Raw genomic sequence first — 8,470 nt, 5'->3', positions numbered from 1 at the left:
GGGCATTGTGTGTTGTCTCCTTAAATGTGAGGAGTCTAGCGTCTAAGAAACGGTGGGAAAGGATGGGAGGGTTTTTGAGGGCGGTGAGGGCTGATATTATTTGTTTACAAGAGTGTGGGATCGGGTGGGAAGAAGATTACGGGGTGCTACGGAGAAGATGGGACAAGGGAAGATCGTGGTGGGCGGGGGCGGGTGGAAATAAAGCGGCGGGGGTGGGAATCTTAGTGGATGAAACACGGGTAACAGTAACCGGGGTAGAGGTCTTAGTTGAGGGGCGCCTGCAACACATGAAGGTGGAGGTGGGGGGGGAGGAGGTGGGGGTTTTCAATGTCTACGCCCCGGCGGTGAAGGAGGAACGGAGGGAATTCTTTCGGAGATTGGCGATATGTGGGGGAGGGGGAGGGAAGAAAGTTTTTGTCGGAGATTTCAACTGCATTCTCGAGGGAGGAGATAGGGAAGGGGGGGTTGGCGGGGGAAGTTTGGATAGTACAGGGAGGTGTTTGGGGAATTGGATTCGGGAAGAGGGGCTGGTGGATGTCTGGAAGGGAGAGCGGGTGGGAACGAGGATTGACCCCAGGGGACAGAAGGTTTCGAGAATTGATTTTGTGTTGGTTTCGGAAGGAGTGGGGGTGGAAAGGAAGGAGGTGGTGGAAGTGGGTTTTAGTGATCACAAGATGTTGAGGGTACAGTTACGGGTCGGGGGAGGGAGAGGGAAGGGGGTGTGGAAGCTGAACACGAGGGTGCTGGACGACGAACGGGTGTGTAAAGCCTTTGGGAGGGAATATGAGAGGTGGAGAACAACAAGAGTGCTGTTTAAATCACATTGGGATTGGTGGAGGGTTATGAAGGAGAAGATCAAGGGGTGGTTTAGTAGAGTTGGAAAACGGCAAGCGTGGGAGAAGAGGAAGGAGCTGGGGAGATTGCAGGGGAAGGTTCAGGGGCTGATTCGAGAAGCGATGGGGGGAAAGGAAGTGAAGCGGGAGCTGGGGGAGGCGAAACGGGCGGTAGAGGAATGGTTTCGGGGGAAGGAACAGGAAAGGATGTTTTTAGCACGGGCTCCGTGGATGGGGGAGGGGGAGGAATGGGGGAAGTATTTTGCAGGCAGAGTTAGAAAAGGGAGCAAGGAAGTGGGGGCGGTGGTGACAGGGAAGGGAGTGCGGGTCGAGTCGCAAAGGGAGGTGTTAAAGGAGGTGACAGGTTTCTACGCGGAGCTGTATAAAAAGCGAGAGGTGGATGGGATGGCGGGGGAGAGGTTTTTGGGGGAGCTGGAAAAGAGGGTAGAAGAAAGGGAGAGGGTGGATTTGGAGAGGGACGTCACGGAGGAAGAAGTGAAGGAGGTGTTGGGGCAGATGAAGAAGGGGAAGACGCCGGGTTTGGATGGGTTGCCGGCTGAATTTTACGAGCGTTTCTGGGGGGTGGTGGGGGAGGATGTGGTGGAGATGTTTCGGGAGGTGATGGAATCAGGGGTGGTCGGGGAGGGCTTTGCGGTGGGGGTGGTGGTGTTGTTGCATAAGAAAGGGGACAAGGAAGTGTTGAAGAACTGGAGACCGATTACTTTATTGAATGTGGATTACAAGTTGTTCTCAAAGGTGCTGGCAACAAGGATGGGGAAGGTGATGGGAGAGGTGGTGGGGGAAGATCAGACGTGTGCAGTGAAGGGTAGGAGGCTGGGGGATACGCAGTGGGTATGGAGAGATACTTTGGAGTACGTGGGAGAAAGGGGGTGGAAAGTGGTGATGGGTAGTGTAGATCTAGAGAAGGCATATGACAGTTTGGAGCATGGTTTCCTGTTTAAGGTGTTGGACCGGATGGGCTTCCCTGGGAAATTTGTGGGGTGGGTGAGAGCCCTGTATAGAGGGGCGAGGAGCAGGATCTCGGTGAAGGGCGTTTTGGGAGAGGAATTCAGGGTGGAGAGAGGGGTGCGCCAGGGGTGCCCCCTATCTCCGGAGCTGTTTGTGTGCGGCATAGAGCCGTTGGCACAGAGAGTGAGGAGAGATGGGAGAGTGAGAGGAATACCGGTACCGGGGGGAGGAGAAGTGAGAGTGACTCTGTATATGGATGACGTGATGTTTATGGTGCGGGATAGGGGGTCCTTGGAGAGGGTGGTGGAAAGCATTAAGGAATATGGGGAAGCAGCGGGGCCACGAGTGAACACAGGGAAAAGCAGTTTGTTAGCGGTGGGGGAATGGGCCGGGCTGGAGGAGGTGGGGTGGCAGGTAGAGAAGGAGGGTTTGAAGGTGTTGGGAGTCTATATGGATGTGAAGGGGAAGGGGGAACGGGCGTGGGAGGCGCTTCGAGGGCAGGTGAGGAAGGTGGTAGGACTATGGCGAACGAGGAAGTTGACGTTTCGGGGAAAGGTGGGGATTATGAAACAGTTTCTGCTGCCAACAATTTTGTTTGTGGCAACGGTATACCCGCCTACCTGGTTGCAGGTGAGGCGGGTGCAAAGGGAGATATGTCTCTTTTTCTGGGGTGGGCAGACGGAGAAGGTGGCGAGGAGGGAGCTATATAAGGGGGAGAACTTGGGAGGCTGGGGCGTGCCGGAACTAGAGGTGTTCCTGTACGTGCACTTTTGGAAAGGGGTGGTGCGAATTGCGGGTTTGGAGGGAAGGAAAGCGGCGGCGTTGTGCAGATATTGGGCGGGAAGGTTTTTAAGGAGGTTGGGATTATACGGAGAGAGGTGGACGGGCTTGTGGGCCGAGAGACCGCCCAAGTGGTATGCACGGGCCTGGGCCTTTTTGAGAGCGAAGGGGCTGGAGGAGTTAGGGTGCGAGGGACTGAGAGAAGCAAAGAAGGTGCTGAGAGGAATCAGAGCGAAGGACGAGATGGCAGATATAGGAGAGTTGTCAGAAGGGCAGGTGGGAAGGGCCTGGAAGGGGATAGTGGGGAAAAGATGGAAGGGGGAGCACGAGGATTTTGCGTGGCGAGCGGTCAGGAAAGTGCTACCGGTGAGGGCAGAGCAGCGGAAATGGGGTCTGCTAAGGTCAGGGGAGTGTCCGAGGGAACTGTGCAGCAGGGAGGAAACGGTGTTCCACGTGCTATGGGAATGCTCATATGCACAGAAGGTTTGGCAGAAGGTGGCGAAGTTTTGTAAAGAGATAGGGTGGGGGGATTGCGTGAGCTACGAGGGAGCGATGTACGGACTGGCGAGGCATAAAGCGTGGGAATGGGAGATTCGGGTTTTACTGTTGTGTACAAGGATGGCACTGTGGAAAACGCGATGTTTATTGGTACAGAAGGGGCTTTATTTCGCGCCACGGGAATGTGTGTATTTAGCGTACGCAGAGTTGGGGTACTATCGACGGAAAGGAGAAGGAGAGTGGGAAGGTATTGAGTGGCAGAAACTGTTTGAGTGAGAGGGCAGGGAAGGGGTGGGAAAGGTGGAGGAAACTGTTTGGATAGATGTTATGTTATGTGATGTTATTTTATGTTCAGCGTTGTTACTTAAGGGAGAGCTAAAATGGTTTTGTAGTTTGAACCTGTAACAAAGAGACAAGCGCTTTCCAGTTTTGTACGGGAAGGTTTGTTGTGCTGTGATGTGAAGGAGAGAGGTTTTTCCTGGTGGTGGTGAAGGAAGGATGCTTTTAATAAAAAAAAAAAAAAAAAAAAAAAAAAAAAATCTGTTCTTATCAGTTTAATCGCTGATACGTCCTCGATGTGAGGACCGACGCATTAAACGCATTTTTGGTGCCGGGAGCGGGCCTCGGAGCTTGCTCCAGCCCCTCCACGCATCGGCCCGGTATTGCAGTGCCTCCGGGCCCGGTGCCTCTTCCCCTCCCGGGGGAGCGCCGCCTTCCTCCTCTCTGGGTTCCAAAAGCAGCGGCAGCGGCAGCAGGGGCGGGGCCCCTGGGCGGCCCCAGGGGGCAGGCCCTATGCAAAGGGCTGGCTGCCGCCGCGGGGCGGGCAGCCCACTGGCAGGGGAGGGAGCGCGCGCCCTCCTGCTCGGCAGGCAGCACGGCCCCGCTGCCGCCGCCGCCTCCCGCCGGGGGGGAGGCCGGGGCCCCGGGCGGGACCCCGGGGCCCGGGCCGGGGCGGGCAGGCGGGCGGGGGGTGCGGGGCGGGAGCCCGCCCAGCTCGCCGGGGCCCGCCGCGGGCCCGGAAGCGGCGCCCGGAGGGTGGGTCGGGGAGGCCGGGGCCCTCCCGGCTATTGGCAGGCAGGCCTTGCAGCCTCCTTTTCCGCGTCGGCCTGCGAGGCCCCTTAAGACCAGACGCTGCCTTCGTCGAGCGACGGCGTCGTCGTCGCCGCCGCCGCCCAAAGCCAGAGCGGGCGAGCGGCGGGGCGTGTGCAAGCGCAAGTCAAGTGAAAGCAGTAGACGGAGACCGGGGCAAGCGGAAGGAAGGAAGGAAGGAAGGAAGGAGGCCCGAGTGGAGTCGAGCCTAGCCTGCAGCGCGATGCTACCAGCTAGTGGAGCGACCCAAGCGCTGGCTTGCGTCCAGAGATGCTTCTCGAGCAAACCCCGGGCGGGCGGGCAGGCCGTCCTTCTCCCCTTGTACTCGGCCTCGGCTGGAGTGCTGCGGTCGCTCGGTCGGTCGGTCGGTTTTGGGCTGGCTCCACAATTCCAAAAGGACGGGCGTGACGTGGAGAAGCTGGAGAGAGTCCGTCCAGAGAAGAGCCACGCCAGCCGCGCGCGCGATCACAGGTCAGGGAAGCCGACCCTACCGTGACAGGCTGAGAGCCCTGCCTGCCTGCCTGCCTGCCTGCCTGCCTGCCTGCCTGCCTGCCTGGAGAAAGCCCAGGCTCGCTCGCTCGCTCGCTCGCTCGCTCGCTCGGGGGCGGTCTGATGGCCACCTCGAAGTTGACCACCAACCAGTAGCTGGGGGAACGCGTTTGTTCCCCAGAGCGAGCGAGCGAGCGAGCGAGCCCCAAGGAAGGGAAGGGAAGGGAAGGGAAGGGAAGGGAAGGGAAGGGAAGGGAAGGGAAGGGAAGGGAAGGGAGGACGACCCGGTCGAACGGTCCTCAACTAACTAACTCCTACAAGGCTGTTTCAGGCTGGACACGAGGAAGAATTGCTTTCCTGTCCGAGCCCCCAAGGCAAGGTCTGTCGGGAACAGCCTGCCACCGGAGGTGGTTCGGTTCGGTTCGGTTCGGTTCGGTTCGGTTCGAGCGCCTGCCTCCCTTGAACCCCTTCGACAGCAAACGGGATGCTTCTCTTGCTGGGATCCACTGAGCCCAGCGGACGGACGGACTTCCTTCCTTCCTTCCTTCCTTCCTTCCTTCCTTCCTTCCGGCCGGCCGGCCCTTTGGGCAGGCGGGGCTGGACGGACTCGATGATCTTCCGAGGTCCCTTCCAGCCCGAACGTCGATGAACTCGTCGAGTCGAGGAAGGAGCGGCACGCACCTGCCCGCCCGCCCGCAGGAGAGAGAGCGAGCCAGCCAGTCGCTCAGTCGCCAGGCTCCGGGACCGGCCGCCGCCGCCGCCGGGGCCGCCCCCGGCCCTGCTCGCCGGGCCCCCTGGGCCGCCGGCCCGGGGTGCCCGCTCCCCCTCCGGCCTCGAGCAGGTTATCGCTTCTCGGCCTCTTGAAGGCTCAGATCAAGTGTAGTATCGGCTGTTTTCAGTGGAAAAACTGACGTGCTAGGCACGCGGGGTCTTTAGACACCCATGAGCAGCGCAGCGCACGAGACGGAGGAGACAGTGACACAGAGTGGAATGGCTGCTTCGAAGGCGAGGTCGGATATGCAGATGAATATGCAGATGAGTATGCAGATTACGGCGGAGGCAGGAACCGAGGCGGAGAGAGTCCGGGAGCAGAGACGTCGGTTGGCGAACCATATCGGTGACTGGGCGGAGACCAGAGATGGTGAGCAAATGGCGATGGAGGAGGAGAAGGAGGAGGAGGGGTGGACCCGCGTTCAACGGAAAGGGAAGGCCCACGTGGGAGCGGGGGGGCAGAAGACCCCTGAAGATGGAGGAGGAGCCTCGCCGGCGGCAGGAAGTCGTCGGGAGACACCAGGGCCAGAGGCAGAAGCAGAGCCTGAAGAAGCAGGAAATGGTGGCCAGGGCACAAAATGGAGGGTGAAAATAACCCTCAGCCCTGAGGGCTACAAAGGAAGTAAGACACTGAGGCGTGGGGAGTTCATGGCAGAGGTGCTCCTGAAGCTTCTCAAAGTGAACCCGAGAGACTTGTACTGTGTAATTGCTTTCGATAACAGAAAAGTTTGGAATGTCACGTTCGAAAATGGGAGCAGTTACGCAGCATTTTGGAAGGCACATGAGGAGGCCCAGAACAGAGGGGATTTGGAGGGCCTGGTTTTTGACATGGGGCGGAGAGCACGAGAGAGAATTCTCTACATCAAGATGTTTACTGAGGTGGACCAAAAAGAAGAAGTTAAAAGATGGCTGGAGCAGAGGGTGGAACGGGTGGCTGTTGTCGAGAGAGAGTGTGATCGCTGGGGGGTGTGGACCGGGGCATGGAAAGCAAAGGTGACGCTCTGCGAGGTGGTGGGAAAGCCCGGGGCAGTCAAGCACTTAGCTTCGGCGGTGCAAATTGGGCCATGCAGAGGTTACGTGGTATATCACGATCAGCCCAAGTTGTGTAACCGGTGCGGGCAAGAGGGGCATTTGGCGGCGTTCTGTCGCCTTACTGTGTGTTACCGCTGTCGGGGCCTGGGGCACACAGCCCAATTCTGTAAGGGGAGCATTGTGTGTCCAGGGTGCGGGCAGGAGGGACACACGCAGCAGGCGTGCCCCTCGTCCTACGCTAACCGCGTACGGATGGCGGGGAGTCGTGAGGAGGCCCGGGAGGAAACGAGAATACTGGAGGAGGAGGAGGCGCAGAGGTTGGTGCCAGAGCAAGGGGACGAGATGTGCGTGGAGGAAACGCAGGTTGAGGAAAGATTCGAGAACGAGGAGAAGGTTTACGAGGGGATCGAAGAGGCAGCCAAAGAGCTGGTGGAGGAGGAAAATGTGGAGAAGTGGACACAGAAAACAGAGGAGGAAGGAAGGGAGGCTGAGGGATTGCAACACTTGAGGGGTATGGTAGCAGATTTGGAAAGGCAACATGGAAAGGGACAAAAGCCGAGTCGTATAAAAGAGAAAGCGTGGGTAGAACAACTGGAGGAGATGGAGGCCATTGAGCAAGGGCGAGACGGGAGTCTCAAGAAAAGGAAGAACTCCGGCGGGGAGGAAAAGGAGACGAAGAAGCCGGGGGTACAAACCGACGGTGGAAAGGAAAGAGGGAAAGGGAAGAAGAAAGAAAAGGGAGAGGGGGAAAGGGAAACGGCAGACATTTTGGGATTTTTGAACCCAAAAGCAGTGGGGGAGCGTTTGAAAACTTCAGGGAAATGGCGGAAAGGGGTGGAATCCGTGCTGGAGACATCGGAGAGTGAGAGTGGGGAAGAAGTGTGAAAAAGGGGAAGTTTTTGTTGTTGCTACTCGCCATGGCAGGGGCATTGTGTGTTGTCTCCTTAAATGTGAGGAGTCTAGCGTCTAAGAAACGGTGGGAAAGGATGGGAGGGTTTTTGAGGGCGGTGAGGGCTGATATTATTTGTTTACAAGAGTGTGGGATCGGGTGGGAAGAAGATTACGGGGTGCTACGGAGAAGATGGGACAAGGGAAGATCGTGGTGGGCGGGGGCGGGTGGAAATAAAGCGGCGGGGGTGGGAATCTTAGTGGATGAAACACGGGTAACAGTAACCGGGGTAGAGGTCTTAGTTGAGGGGCGCCTGCAACACATGAAGGTGGAGGTGGGGGGGGAGGAGGTGGGGGTTTTCAATGTCTACGCCCCGGCGGTGAAGGAGGAACGGAGGGAATTCTTTCGGAGATTGGCGATATGTGGGGGAGGGGGAGGGAAGAAAGTTTTTGTCGGAGATTTCAACTGCATTCTCGAGGGAGGAGATAGGGAAGGGGGGGTTGGCGGGGGAAGTTTGGATAGTACAGGGAGGTGTTTGGGGAATTGGATTCGGGAAGAGGGGCTGGTGGATGTCTGGAAGGGAGAGCGGGTGGGAACGAGGATTGACCCCAGGGGACAGAAGGTTTCGAGAATTGATTTTGTGTTGGTTTCGGAAGGAGTGGGGGTGGAAAGGAAGGAGGTGGTGGAAGTGGGTTTTAGTGATCACAAGATGTTGAGGGTACAGTTACGGGTCGGGGGAGGGAGAGGGAAGGGGGTGTGGAAGCTGAACACGAGGGTGCTGGACGACGAACGGGTGTGTAAAGCCTTTGGGAGGGAATATGAGAGGTGGAGAACAACAAGAGTGCTGTTTAAATCACATTGGGATTGGTGGAGGGTTATGAAGGAGAAGATCAAGGGGTGGTTTAGTAGAGTTGGAAAACGGCAAGCGTGGGAGAAGAGGAAGGAGCTGGGGAGATTGCAGGGGAAGGTTCAGGGGCTGATTCGAGAAGCGATGGGGGGAAAGGAAGTGAAGCGGGAGCTGGGGGAGGCGAAACGGGCGGTAGAGGAATGGTTTCGGGGGAAGGAACAGGAAAGGATGTTTTTAGCACGGGCTCCGTGGATGGGGGAGGGGGAGGAATGG

At 57.9% G+C, this 8,470-nt stretch overlaps 1 non-coding gene across 1 annotated transcript; it reads left to right on the top strand.

The window, feature by feature from the left end:
• The first annotated feature begins 3,578 nt into the window (after nucleotides 1-3,578).
• Nucleotides 3,579-3,773, top strand: LOC132247856 (U2 spliceosomal RNA). The gene has a single exon (XR_009459281.1). It is a non-coding gene; the product is annotated as a U2 spliceosomal RNA (small nuclear RNA).
• The last annotated feature ends 4,697 nt before the right edge of the window (nucleotides 3,774-8,470 follow it).

This window comes from Alligator mississippiensis, chromosome 1 (assembly GCF_030867095.1).
Source record: "Alligator mississippiensis isolate rAllMis1 chromosome 1, rAllMis1, whole genome shotgun sequence".
In the NCBI taxonomy this organism is placed as follows: domain Eukaryota; kingdom Metazoa; phylum Chordata; order Crocodylia; family Alligatoridae; genus Alligator; species Alligator mississippiensis.
Note: the sequence above shows the minus strand (reverse complement) of the source record. Positions and strands in the feature narration are given on the sequence as shown.